Here is a 14,592-nt window from a genome sequence, read left to right as displayed (position 1 = left end):
GCTACAATGACAACACCATTATTAGAAAAAGAACAGTAATTCGCACAAATCATTGTTTTTGTAATAGTAGTATATTGTTAGTGCACGTGTCAGCATTTTGCACACATTAACAGCTTGCAACGGTATGTGGCAGAGGCACAAAACACAACCGCATGCCATTGCGCGCTTCCTTACTTCCTGGACACTGATATTTGCCGTGCTTAAGGGACTCCCGGCCAAGAGTAAATCACGAGCTGCCGCTGAAGTAAGATGCGCTAGAAAGATGAAAAATGTGGCAAAGGTGGCACGGACAAAGGCAAGAAACCGAGAGCGCCAGCATTGCTTGAAAGTGTAGTTCGGACGAAGAAGCGTCCAAGACCAGTGCGCCAAGCAGAATCCATACAAAGCGTACACAAAATGAATAGCGGAAATTCAAAGAATGACATAGAAATAAATATAATTCATATAAAATGCAACAACAACAAAAATGGTGTGGCATCGGGGATAGTGGGCAGCAACTGCGAAAAATCGAAGCAAGCGCGAATACAAGCGCAAACAAAGAAGAAAAAGCGAAGCCAGAACTGCCACAGGACAACAAACCCCAAATAAGGCTTCCACAGGAAGTGGCGAAAATTGCAAACGTTGTCGAAAAAATTGACAATGCACCAAAAAAGGGACTACACAAAGCGAAAAAAAACAACAAAAAATAACGAAGTAAGTCCCACCAAACCCACAGCCGTGGTAAATGAGGAGCTAGAGCCCATGGCCGTATATGGTAAAAACGTATGTACGTCGGTCAGCGTGGCAGGAAGTTCAATCAGCGACACAATGTGCGAGCACAAAAAATTTAATAAATACAATTTTGCAACAACAGCAAAAAGCAACAACAAATAAAAAAACGCCTAAAGGTCAACGGAACTAAGCTGAATCAAGTAAATTAAATATACAACATAAAGTGCGAGGCATTGAGTTATAATAAAAGATAGAGAAAAAGAGAGCGGAGAGCGGGAGTTGGAACGAGCGGATGTAAGCCTCAAATAATAATCGAAATACTCGTTTATAGAAAATTAGAAGGGCATATTTAGGAAATTAAGCACAGGATGTTCAATTGACACGTGGATGATTGGAAAAAATGGCAAGAAATTTTAAGGCTGCGTTATTAACTGTATTTATGATGAAGTGATAAAAAGATACATCCTAATCATATATCTATAAGCCATTAGATTAATATAGATGGAATCAGCGAAGCATTGATTTGATAGTAAACTAGAAAACTATGCTGGATTAAAATAGGTTAGATTAGGTTATGTTACGTTAGATGGCTGAACCCTCAGCAAGTGGGGGGAAATCACGCTTAGACTGTTATTGACAGTCCTTTTGAAACCATATGAAAAACTCCTGTACTTGGGTATCAATTATCGGCAAAACGCCCTAAATGTATTAAAAATCTGCTTCTTCTTATTCTTTATTGGCGTAAACGTAAGCGGTTATAGCCGAATTTACAACGGCCTGCTCATCGACTGCGGTATTCGCCGTTACCAATACTCCAAGGACTATAAATCTTCCGCAGATCCTTTCTCTCGAAAACTCGTAAGCGCCAACTTACCAGATGATATCATCGTCCATGCCTCTGCACCATATAGCAGGACGGGGATGATGAGTGATCTATAGAATTTGGTCTTTGTTCGTCGAGAGAAAACTTTACTTCTCAAATTGCCTCTTCAGTCCGAAGTAACAGCTGTTGGCAAACGATTTTCTTCGTTGGATTTCAAACCTGATATTGTTTTTGGTATTAATGCTGGTTCCAAGATAGACGAAAATATCAACGACTTCGAAGTTATGACTGACAATAGTCACGTGGGAGCCAAGTCGCGAGTGCAACGACTGTTTGTTTAGTGACAGGAAACATATCGACTTGCCCTCGTTTACTACCAGACCGATTTGCTTCTCTTCTTTGTCCAACCTGAAGAAAGTTTCTGCTTAGTTTATATATTTCTGTGTCCGCTATTTCCCTGGATGTCTAAAAGTATGAGATCTGAGGTGTTTCTGCCTTGATATGGCATAATTAGAACATTCCGAAGCCGTCTTGAGATAGGTCTGATCTACTTTCAAACTGCTGATGCAGCTGGCATCGGTAAGTAAGTTAAAATTTGCCGAATAAATTCCAGATCGGACAATGCTCAGTTAGAACTATTACAACCATTGAAAGGAGGACTTTGCTGAGAGCGGAAATTTTTATCGAGACTTGCTGCCGCTGTTAGTTGACCGACGCTGGCTGCTACTAATCTGAAGCTCAACAGTCTAACAGTGAACCACAAGAAGTCAACGAAGATGCCTTAGGTAGCTCATCAATCTTAATTCTACAATCAGCGCTGTGGCTTGACATACAAACCAGTCTAATTCATTAATTCGAAACTGTAATTCGATACTAGAGATAAGGAGTCTGTACATTCCTTCACTCCACTTGATTGCGGAGTCACCCAGCTCAAGGCTAATATTGCTACCCTGCTATCGAAGAGGATAAGTCACCATTCTTAAGAATGCTGCGCTCCGAACCAGTAGCTCTACTGTTACCTTTAAGGCAGCCAATTTCGCTTTAAAGACGCTACAGTCTTCAGGAAGCCTGAAAATGGTGCTAAAAAGTTCCAGACATTCTACACCTTATCCGCTCTCACTCTCAGAGAAAGGAAAATCATTATATTAAACTTGTTTGGGTGGGTTGAAAATTTATGTAGATTGCGCTCACTCTCAGAGAACAGTGAATTTTCACATAAAACAAAAATGGTGATACCAATTCAAGGGCGAAAGCATGATTTTCTAATGCCCAACCTTTACAATACTACTTTACAGATTAATCATTTATTTGGGAGATTTTTATTGGTCGAAACTAATAGAATATCAAAGAAAAGTAGAAGTATAGATGAGAAGGACTTATATCTCTCATAATAAATATTTATTAACATTTATTTTTATATTGCTGCTTGGCTCTCCCACCAACTGTCACGACCATCACACTACGTTCCTGTGGATTTTTGAAAATTAAATGCAGAAATGTCATAAATTAGTTCACAAGTCATTGCACATTGATTTTAATAGCTTACAAGCATATAACTATAATATAAACAACAACAAAAAACAATAACAAAGGCGGTAATAACAAAATAAACAAATAACGAGCCTATCGATAAGCAATAAAGACACGCGCGTCATTGACTTCCGAAGCCAAGTCGAGGTCATAAAAGTGGTGTGAGAATGAAGTAGAGTGAGGATGAACTGGTTTGTGGATGAAGTGGTGGAGGTGGACGCTTCTCCCACATCTTGAGGATGCCCACATACATGGATCGGAGTACTAATATTACGCAAGTCAAGTCGAAAAAGCTGCCGAGCAGCACAGATCATGGTCAACAGCGCCACACCCACTAATTTGGATATTCAATTTCGACTTTCCTTAGACGCGCAGGCAAACACAAGAACTTCTAAAGGGTGCCAAACCATACTGAACACAATTAACCTGACAGCTTGACCCGACTCACGCGGGATCTGTCAAAAAAAGGCTATTGAAAAAAGTACCACCATTTGGTTCACCCGTTATATGTACGCCTATGTATAAGCTCGTGGTTTAGTCAATCCAACACACTCATCGGCTGCTAAATCGTACCTTGACTACGCACGCTTGCCAGCGCATGACCAACATACAGCGCCTTAAAGCGCGCTATAGCCATAAGTAAGTTGTGAGTTGGACCGTCGCCCGGTTTTTATTGTTGTGCGGGAAATTTTATGTTTCACTGCTGAATGCTTTTCGCTGCTGATAGGCTGATAAGCTGTCGCGCAACGCTGGCCGGTCACTCACTTAAGACATGCGTTCACATCCTTTCGGCCGAACACACGTACTTCACTTTTTATGTTCCGCAATGCTAGCTCAAATCGTTGATAGAGGCTGTGGCCGCGCTGTACACGCCATGTATGTGTGTGTGTGTTGTACGTTGTTGCGTGCAACTTGCACGTTTACGCGCCATAAACTCTTGACTCGTGCGGTTTTAATGGTTTTATGCGTACACAACAAACACACAACAACAACTATGCGATAGCAAAAATCGAGTTTCAATACAAGCATGGATGGCTTGCAGGCACAGCAATCACCATTGCAACGCTTCATTGCCTACAATTCAAGGTTGCTTTAGTATCCCTGCGCTGCGGTTGTACTCCCCTCCGCCCCCAAATGCTTTCACTTTCAGCTAACGAAAAGTGCTTTTGTGGACTCAAACCCTGCCTTGCGCCATTCAACGCATTGACACTACAAATTTGCGCTGCGAAAAGTGTTTATTGACACTTTTTCTCGATTTCCTCCTTGCCTGTAGACCTCGTGCTTTTAATGCGCACACCCTGTGGTTGGGCTCGTTCTTGCTCGTACTATAATTTCTATTTTTCGCTGCGCTCAGCATTCGGCCGTACACGTGTCGTTGAAAAATCTCTGCCCATAAAAATCGCTTTCTCAACGCTTTGATGCTAAATAGCTGCGGCGGCATGGCACATGTGTCATTGTAGTGGTGAGTGGCACCTTCCCCCCTGCCATCACGTCACTATTACTTATAAGCCATTAAAATGTGTATGTGTGTACCGCAATACCAATTTATCACGAGTTGGGCTGTCTCTGTTTCGGACACTTTTATCCAACGCTCGCCGCTCGCTAACCGCACGTTCTTATATGTGTGTCTTTATCCTTGCGTTATGCGGCCGCTACTTTGCCTTGGCTTTTATATTCTTTTTATGCTTTTTAATGTGTCATTGACACATTATAATAATAATAATCAGCTTTTGGCACAGCAGTGGCCATTCAAAGGTGGCGGAGATCCATAGCCACACTTTCTTGTTCGTGAAAGTTTATTGATGAAGCATATACATATGTGGCTGTATGTGCATGAAGAATGTAAATGCGGAAGTATACTTTTCTTACCACCAAAGCCACCGCTGCTACAAGTACAATCTTGCATCAAGAAGTAAGATAGTCTTTTAGAAAAATATATTACACTGAGAGAAACAATTTTATTTCCCATGACTTGTTTTCCTAAAACGAAGAGCATACAGTGTTGGCATAATAAAGGTGTTAAAGGAGATGGTAGCAGCGTCAACACCAACAACAATATCTGCCTTGAAATCCAACGTAGAATCACTCTTGCCAATAAGTGCTGCTTTGGACTTAGTAGGCAATTGAAAAGTAAAATCCTCTCTCGATGAACAAAGACCTAACTCTATAAGTCCCTCAACATTCTCGTTGTTGTTATTGTAGCGACAGAAAACATTCTTGAAGTAATTTCGAGGAATAGTGTCGAGTTAACAGCCCTTGACTGGATAAAAATCCAGGTCCGTTCCGGTTACTTTGATCCGACTGTCATTGGAATGGTTCCTCATTGTCGTCACTCCCGTCCTGCTATCTGTTGCAGAGGCATGCTCAGTGACAACATCTGATGAGTCGGCCACAGGAGTGTTCGACAGAATGGTTCGGTGGCCACGGCGAGTACCGCAGTCGATGGAACGATGCGCTGTACGAGATATACGACGATATTGATATAGTTCAGCGAATTAAGAGATAGCGGCTACGCTGGTTAAGCCATGTCGTCTGAATGGATGAAAACACTCCAGCTCTGCGAGTATTCGACGATACTCGCCGACGGAAGCAGAGGAAAAGGAAGAAGACCTCTACTCCGTTTTAGAGATAGGGGAGAGAAGGACCTGACTGTATTCGGTATCTCGTTTACTCTTCTTTCTCTACTTCGACACTACAACCATAGTCCGGTCAGGGCCGAGAGCACTAAATTTCGCCAGTTAGGCAGCTGCTTTCAAAGCTTCCGAAAGCGACTTTGAAATCGTGTTGATCTGATCATCGTAGGTATTCCCCAGGATTTGAGTATAATGAAAATCTGAGCTTTTGGTGTATTTGATAATTCTAAAGCCACACTCCTAAGGAAGTGTTTAGTTACAAGGGGATTAAGTCTTCCAGGCAGTACTGTCGAAAGTATCTTAAAATTACGAAGGCTGATCCTGCGATAGTTAGCACAAACTGTGGGATCTCTTTTCTTGTGTATAAGCCAGAGTACACTCAATCAACCGACCAATTCATGCTTAGACTATGAAACTTGCACTTATCTAAATGCTCTCCTTCGGCTTTCAACAGTTCAGCCGGTAATTCAGCGGACCCTGCGCCATTGCTGTTCACAGGAAGCCTTAGGTTTTCATGTCGTCTAGATCACCTTATTAGAATGTTTGTGTGGGGTTTTCTTCATATTTAGGAGTCTTTGCTCCAAGTTTCGAGTCTGAGTGTCTGTTATCAGCGTTCTGTTTATGTCTCTACGTTAGCCTACTCCGGACTTGAAACAATTTGCGCTTAAAGTTCTGATAAATTTTAGAGGCAGAATTCTGTCGAGTTTGACAGTCTTTGTTCGAATAAAAAAGGCGGGTCTGTTCCGGTTACGTAGACTTGACTGTCATGGGAACGGTTTTCACAGCCCACGTCACAATCGTCTGGAGGGAGACTTTTTCCTTTTTTAAATCCCATCTGGCTAATAACTTTGTGATCTCTTAATATCATTAAGGTGTTACCAGTAAGCCAAATGAATTGTAGGTCTTAATATATTTATATAATTATTATTATTATTTTCTACAGTGTATTGAGTGAAAACCCCGATGGCAAAAGCCTATCCACCTTTACTTAGCTGCAAAGTCATTGCCAACTCCATGCTCTATTTGGCCATAAAGTACTAGATATGTGTAAGTATATTCTCAGCTCGAAGCTTGCTTACATAAACAAAAGCAGGTATTAGTTGCTACTGGCACTTTGTGCGTTTAAACAAAGCTTTCCGACAACGCCTACAACACTTGCTTTCACTGCCTTAAATGCCAGTTTCGCACAGGTAAACATAACGGCACATTTAACGATTTTACTTAATCATGGCGCTCAAGTGTGAGCAAACAGCTTCTTCATTATCGGCACAACGCTAGTATTTATTTTGGGCAAAGTTTGAAGAGCCAAGATACCAGCAGGCATTATCACTGGCTCCACTTATCGCCATTTGCCTCCACTTGCCACCACATTCCAACCAATTGGCTTGAGTATGCAGCTTCTGTTTCTGTATATTATAGATATGCGTTAATAACGTGAGTGCCTTTGACAATTTGTCAGCTGCCGACAATGTCCATTCCATGTTTATGCGTTCTTGAGCCTCCACTCTTACAGCGTAATTTTTATCTAACAGAACTTTGTCAACATTTTTGTTGTTCTTCATCAAAAAAGATTTCGCGTTATACATCAAAAGTTCATTTGCAGCAGCTGAAATGAAAACAATTCCATATCTGCTGTCAGGTAAATCACTAGTCCAAGAAGTCTGCTATAATCAGCACAGTGAGGACTCTTACAGCGCTCCATCAAACATTGCCTTATAAATTGCGCATTTCCTCAAATTATCACCTTAGGATTATTCCTCAATCTTGATGATACTTGAAACTCTTCACACGCATACACATACACAGTCACAAACACATACATGTGAGCTCGCTTATTTATTCCCATCTTCTGTTCTGCGTACATATTACAAATTATGTTGCCTGCTTTTAGGCGTACAACCTAGCTAAGTAGCGGCTTCACTTCAATCTGCGCATTCTTTAGTGTATATGTGCATGTTTGTAAATCATCAAATCAAGTTGTAGGCGTTTCGCACCTTTTATGCGTGCTTGCTGTTTGAGTATCACTTAGTTAAGAGGTTTGCTTATGCATTTGATGGGCTTCCACTGACTGAATCGATATTCGGCACTTGCGATATTTGCCAAGTAAGCACTATTTAGCTTTTATGCAGGCTTCTATGAATAGCGCACGTAGCTCCATTTGGCGAAATAGCGCATCTGACCTGGAAGATGGCTCTAGTGATAATTTACGCCACTTTGTATAGTTAGGGGAGGTGAAGCCTGGATCACGGATTGAGGAAATGCAATTTTGAGTGAAGTTTTTCGATTTTAAGGTCTTCACTATTTTCAAGGATATATGTATATAGAGGAACTCATACTATATTTGTACACCTTCCAAAATTCGCTAGAAGGTTTAAAGTCCGACATAAATAATTTATATTTCAGTTCTAAGCGCTTTATTCTTTTCGTGGGCATAGATAGAGGAGGTTATACTATGCACCTTCAAAAGGTCACACAGGTCACAAGAAGGCCTCATACCAAACACCTTCCAAAATTCGCTAGAAGGTTTAAAGTCCGACACCAATAATTTATATTTATACGTTTACTAAAACCTACAAGACTGGAAAAGGTTAATCCAGAGTAAAGCCATTAAAAGAGGTCTTCTTTATTCGATCTAATGTACATATAAGCCAGGAAAGAAACTTGTACCTAATACAAATTTTCTCGTGCGTGTACTATCTATTCCCATCAGCGCTGTGGAATATCTGAACGTGTGAGCTTCTCTTTTAAGTATTCGTACTCATGCAACGCGGGACAATCAAGAAGGAATGGTTGAGACGTGGTCTTCTGCCATACAGCTTTCGTAGCTGGGCGCGGTAAGATTGTCAAGATTACAACGTGAACGCCGATAGGGCAACGGACCGCTAGAACCTCCTAAAACTATGGAGAGGCTTGCTTTACTGAAGGAAAATATATCATTGAATCTCCCACTATCGTTCGTGGGCCAAGAGGATCTTGCGACAGTGCCTTAACCGATAGTAACCCAGCGGGGGCGAAGCTCCCGTGAAACCCAGCTGTCCAGTACTAGAACACAAGACAAGAGTGAAAGGTCGACCCGTTTCCTTTAAACTCTTAGTAATGCTAAGATGTCTTACCTTGCATGAGGAGACTGGAGGGCAAAACCCGTTCCCATTCTACTAAAAGTGATGCTATCATCTTAACAGTTACTAGCGATTCCGCTGTGACCTGGCACCCATACTAGTTTTATCACAGATTGACTCGATGCCTGTGATAACCAGGTTAAGCATTCCTTAACTAGCCCTGTATACATTGTGAGCTCAAGGCTGTTCTGTTATGAGAGGAGATAGAAACTTCTCTGAAGGTGGCTACACTGTGGAGCAAATATATATACCGCTACGTTAAAGGCAGCAAACTCGATTTGAAAATATTGCGATATCCAGAAAGTCTAAAGTTGAAATTAATAGAGACTTCTTGGCAATCCACCAAACCACCAATCTTCCGCCAGGTTTTGACACATCAGTAAAAGAGGTCACTGTTACTCTCCTACTACGGCTGCAATCCACCTACAATTCACAAACAAGTATGTGGACAGAGGAAAAGCCGTCCGAATATGATTTATGTATAGAATCCGTAATCCAAAAGATCCGATAAAAAGTCAAAGCGTACGAGGATTTCCAAAGCATACAGCAACGTTCTCAGCTATACGCCTTCCAGCGATATTCATCAGCACAATATGCAGAACTGTATTAAGTGCTATGGTTTCCAGTGTACCTTAGTACACCACATATACTGTTGAGCGCCAGTGGTTCAACGCTCTCGAAATTCCTTGCAAGTGTGGTATTTTCGAGGACCCTCCATCACAGTAAGACCACATAGTACATAATGGGTTTGACTTTGGAGTCGTAGAACCGGTAGGCAACTTTCGGTAAGAGACTTCAACTTTTGGCAATTGGCCTTCTGCAGCGGTATAAGCGATTCAATGCTTTCCTTGCTTGCTTTCTGGCTCATTCCTCGATATTACGCTTATATGAAAGCTACCTATCTAGAACGAGCTCTAATTACTTGACGGTTTTTTTTTTGTCCGAAAAATTGAATGTTGGATAGAGGTTGGCATTCATTTAAGGACATTTGCATCAGCTATTATAGGAAGACTATTACCACAAATCAAGCTACCAAAGCTTAACTGACCAAACTCCTTTATTTTAGTGAAACTTTTCACGAAACTTTTTTGCTTTCACTCACAGCACTTTGTGTAATTTTTTCGCATATCACCCCACCTCAACAACTCGCTTTACTTTCACATTTGTGCGCCTTTTGCCATCAGCAGCGACTTCATTACCAATTCACCTGTGTTCGTGCACATCACTTGCAGCGCGCTTAGTCGTTCTGTCATTTAACCATTCATTCGGGCAGTCAGCCACCCTTTCAACCACCTGCCACGTCTTCCCTTCTTGCAGCCATTCATTCATTCATCATGCCTTTGCTTGGTGAGGCTCGCTCAATTTGGGCACCTAAACAATTTTGTTAACATTTTCCGATTTTCCGCAAACGTAATCAAAAATCAATGTTTTACGCCGCCCGCTGCACGTGCACCGCTAGCGCTCGACGCACCATTCAACTCACGTATATTTAGTGCCATTGAAACGTTTTACCGCAATTTAGTTCGATTGAGTTGATGTTGAAGTTGATTTTCGAATTCAGCGCCAACTTGCGTCGGACGGTACACAAAACACGGACTTTTTGTGCGCCTCCTTCACCTCCTTCGCCTTAATCACCGCCGTCGCTCCTTCACTTCTTTCAACTCCCACGCCGCAACTTTTGTTTTGCGCTGCAGCTTGGGACACTCGGAATTCAATTTGTTTTCGCCATTTTACCTCTTTTTTCACCTTTGGCTCATTTACTTTAACAAACACACACACGCACACACATGTGTTGCACATTTATTGAGCGCAGCTAAATGATTCCTCTTTATTTTCAACTTCGCTTTGGCAAATGAATGAGTTTCACCTACAACCCGTTGGCCGAAATCGATTTCTAAGCATCGTGTTGTGTTGCTTTGCTGAGGGGTTGGCGAGGGTTGGTGTGTGTGTAATGGTGATTTGTGTAAAAATTTCAGTTTCATGAGGTAATGAGTTGCTGGAAGTTGTTTGCAACGAATCATACGTAGCATTCGTTTTTCCGGCAATAAAGGTCGTCGACCTTTGTTTGTTTGATGAACTTTGGTTTCCTACGGTTTGGGGTATAAATATAAACATTGTGGATGCAAATTCTTTGATTTTATTTGTTGTTTCCTGGAAGTGTCGGTGTTGGTATTGTTGGGTTGGGTATTGTTGGGTTTATGGTGAAAGAAAGTGGAAAGTTTGTAAAAGATTTTAATTGAGATTTTGTCTCTTATATACAATCGTCCTTCTGGCGCCTAGAGTACCAGATATAACTAGAGTAAATATGGCAAGGGTGTCTTTCCAGAATTGTGTGTTTTCAAGAAGCATTAAAACGCATATAATTTTATATTAAGGCAAAAGTTTAGTTTTATTATAAAGATAAAGTTTTGCCATTACTCTTTAAGAAGTGACCGCCGAAGCTGATTCCCAAAGGCTTAAACCTCAACTACTTTTCAGCGGCGTTTGTGAGCTATAAGGCGCCAGGTATTTTCTTCCAAGGCCTCAATCATCTTGGGGTTATCTGGGTAGACAGGCGATTTCACGTAACTCAACAAAAAATTGTCCAGAGGTATAAAATCGTACAATCCAGGGCCTCCAGAACGCAAAATTTCTTGTGAAAATCGAAATCTGTGGTCAACTTATTTGGAACCGATTCACCACGTGATGTGCATTTGATGGTCTTCCGGCCTCATCTATTACAAAAGTTGGATTTTGTAAGCCCGGGGTTGAACTCAATCAGGTCTTCACGTATACTCTGCTATACAACAGCAATGTCTTCTGCGGCGCCTCTGAGGATACGCATTATTCAATAGAGTAAACGTGTTGCGATACCGATCCATTGTTGCTCGAATTGGCCAGTCTGCACGTCGTTGGCGTATGGATCAAAAAGACCGTCGAATATCGACAAAATGCCTAGCGCCAGCCATAAAGATGCAAATATGAATTTAAATCAATTCGATGGGTTCGTGAAAAGTATGATAATCTTAGCCTACACGATTAAATTTCCATTAGTGGAGGAGTACATAGAAAGGCTGAGCAGCCTATCAGTCCGGAAGCGCGTACAGTTGATTTTGATACCGGGGCATAGAGCGGTAGCCGGCAAGGAGCTGGTCGGTGATGTAGCCCGTTTTGTCGCAGCTTCTAGGATCATGGAACCAGAACTCTGCATATCACAGTGTAGTACACGTTGGAGTGAGTGGGTATAGAGTGTCCCTGCACCATGCTAACCTGCTACTGGGAGGTTACAAAGTATTAAGGTTTAAAGCCATGATTAGTCTCACTAAAGATAAGTTCCGATTACTACTTGCACTCACAGCGGCTACGCTGGCTAGGTCATGTCGTCCGTATGAATGAAGCAAAAGAAAAGGAAGACCCCTACTCCGTAGAAAAGACCAGGTGGAGAAGGACCTGACAACACTTAGAATCTCCAATTGACGCCAAAAAGTGAAAAAGAAGTACGACTAAGGCCCTGTTGTAAACTCGGCTATAACTGCGTAAGCGTTGGATACGCCAACAAAGAAGAAGAGATAGGTCTTCTTGCCTTATTGTGCAACCTGGCGATTTTGCAACATAGTACAGGAAACTCCTGTTTACAGTGGTGTACCTTTGTGAATATATGTATGTGGTGGAGAAGAGGGCAGAACAGACCTTAGTTCACGGTACAAAACTCCAAATGGTTTCGCTTCTATTCTATGGATTCCCCTGGAACCGGCTCGCGAAAGTCTTTAAAACCGAATGACACTTAATATTTTATTATTAGACTGTTATGGGGCTTTAACTCTAACCTTAAAACGGACTATTGCTGATTTTAGTAGGCGTCCAAAAGCAACTTGTTAAAATAGGATTTCAAGCTACTTACACAGGTAAACTGCGCATCAGATGGCCTGAGCTCGTTACGAAAATGAATTTTCCTCTTAATTTGGTGTACATTTCCATTAAAAAAAAAAAAATACGAGATGAAAGCAGACTCTTTGCTACTTCAATTCCACTTAATCAAATTTAATCCAATAAATGTGATTGCTTATAATTCCATTTCAGCATAATTTGGTTGCTATCGCTGCGAATTATTTGAGTTATTTCGAAATTAAGACAGGTGTCAGCGGCGTTACGCGACGTTAAAACGCTCAGCTGCCGACAGCTAATTCACTTTGGTCTTTTGCGCTCAGCGAAAGGAAAAAAACAACAGCGAAATGCCGCAGTTACCCGCGCTGAGCCACTAACTCATTTCGCCATTCGCCTGCGTGCAGTACAGATTTCCGGGTATACAGCTGTCGCCACTGCGGCGCTGCGCACTTCACTCCCGGCAGCACAATAATGACAATTGTAATTATGTCACTGCAGCGAGCGCCAAAAAATATTGGTGTCTGCTCGACAATCAACGCACGCTTTGCGCCTTTTCCCTCCGCTTTACACTGATTTATCTTTCGCTCGAAATTTAATAATTCAGTTTTTTCACCTTGTTTGCCGTGTAGCGTGCAGAATTTCAATTTTCCTCAGCCTTCGTTTGAGATTAGCTGGCGTAATTTTAATTTTTATCATTGCCTAAGCTTCATGTCTGTTTTGTGTAGCGTCGCATTTTTTTTTTGCCACGCAAACCGCGCGTTGAGTCATTGAGACAGCGCATTATTAGCCAGCATTAAAAGGTATTGCCTGCAGTTGTACTCTGACACCTTCGACTGCTAACACACAAGCGTACGTGTTGCTGTGTGCGTGCTTTTGAATTTATGAGCTGTCTTTGGCTGCTGGCAGTGCTAAATAATGCGCGACCTTCAACTTTTCAGCCGTCGCAATGGGGCACAGGGTTGCTTTCGCTAACGCACGCATTGTCTATCTTCATGGAATGAGGCTTAGTGTAAAATATAAAAAAATCTGAGTTGAGACTGTTGCTCAGCTGCTCATGAATTCCTTCTGATTTTTTGTCATCTGTTGGTACAGGGCTTGAATGAAGGGTGGAAAAAAATTTATAATTAGTTGTCGGGTTAGGTTAGGTTAGATATGGTCGTACGGTTGATCTAATACATTGATTACACTTCGAAAGATATTTGTCCTTATGTTTCTCCTAAACTTCTTTTCCATGGATCGATGAAGTCTTTTGAGCTTATCACAAACACAACAAACTATTAAGCCAAAAAATATATACTATATAAGTCCAAAAAATATTTAGTCCTGCCACATGCGAAACTTTTGGACAATGTCCAGTCAGAATACCTACAATTGCGGCGAGATTGAACGAGCTCAAAGCCAACATAACCACTTGGCTTTCGGAGTGAATACAGAGCTACTTGAAAGAGGTTGCACGTCGAGGCCTTGACGTCAGTCACCTGGGCTTGAGAGACGCAACAAAGGTTTGGTGGCCTGAAACTGGAGTTTATAGAGAGCTCTCGACAAAAAAAACTATCTTATTCTTCTTCTTAGCTTCGAGCCGTCCGTGAAAAAGCACACTGCCTCTCTTTTCCACAACGACTTCGGTTGCTGATGAGGACCATCGTTCCGTTTACGCGACGTTGATCTTTGCTCGCTATCAGCAACTTAACCCTTGAGGGTATATCTTGCTATATGTCTAAGAAGGTTAAATATTTTGATCTTACCCTGATCTGACCTTGGTGAAAGCGACTAGTGGTGTGTAATCGATTAGCTGGTAAATCCTGGGGCTGCAAGCCCTTGAACGTACGACTATTACATAGCGTAATTGGACCGTATGAAGAACGAAGTCGCCGAAGAACGGTCGCGTTTGAAGATAAAAAAAGAGATGTTT

The sequence above is a fragment of the Bactrocera tryoni genome, chromosome 5 (genome assembly GCF_016617805.1).
Source record: "Bactrocera tryoni isolate S06 chromosome 5, CSIRO_BtryS06_freeze2, whole genome shotgun sequence".
NCBI lineage: Eukaryota > Metazoa > Arthropoda > Insecta > Diptera > Tephritidae > Bactrocera > Bactrocera tryoni.
The sequence above is the reverse complement of the archived record's forward strand: the minus strand, read 5'-3'. Positions refer to the sequence as shown.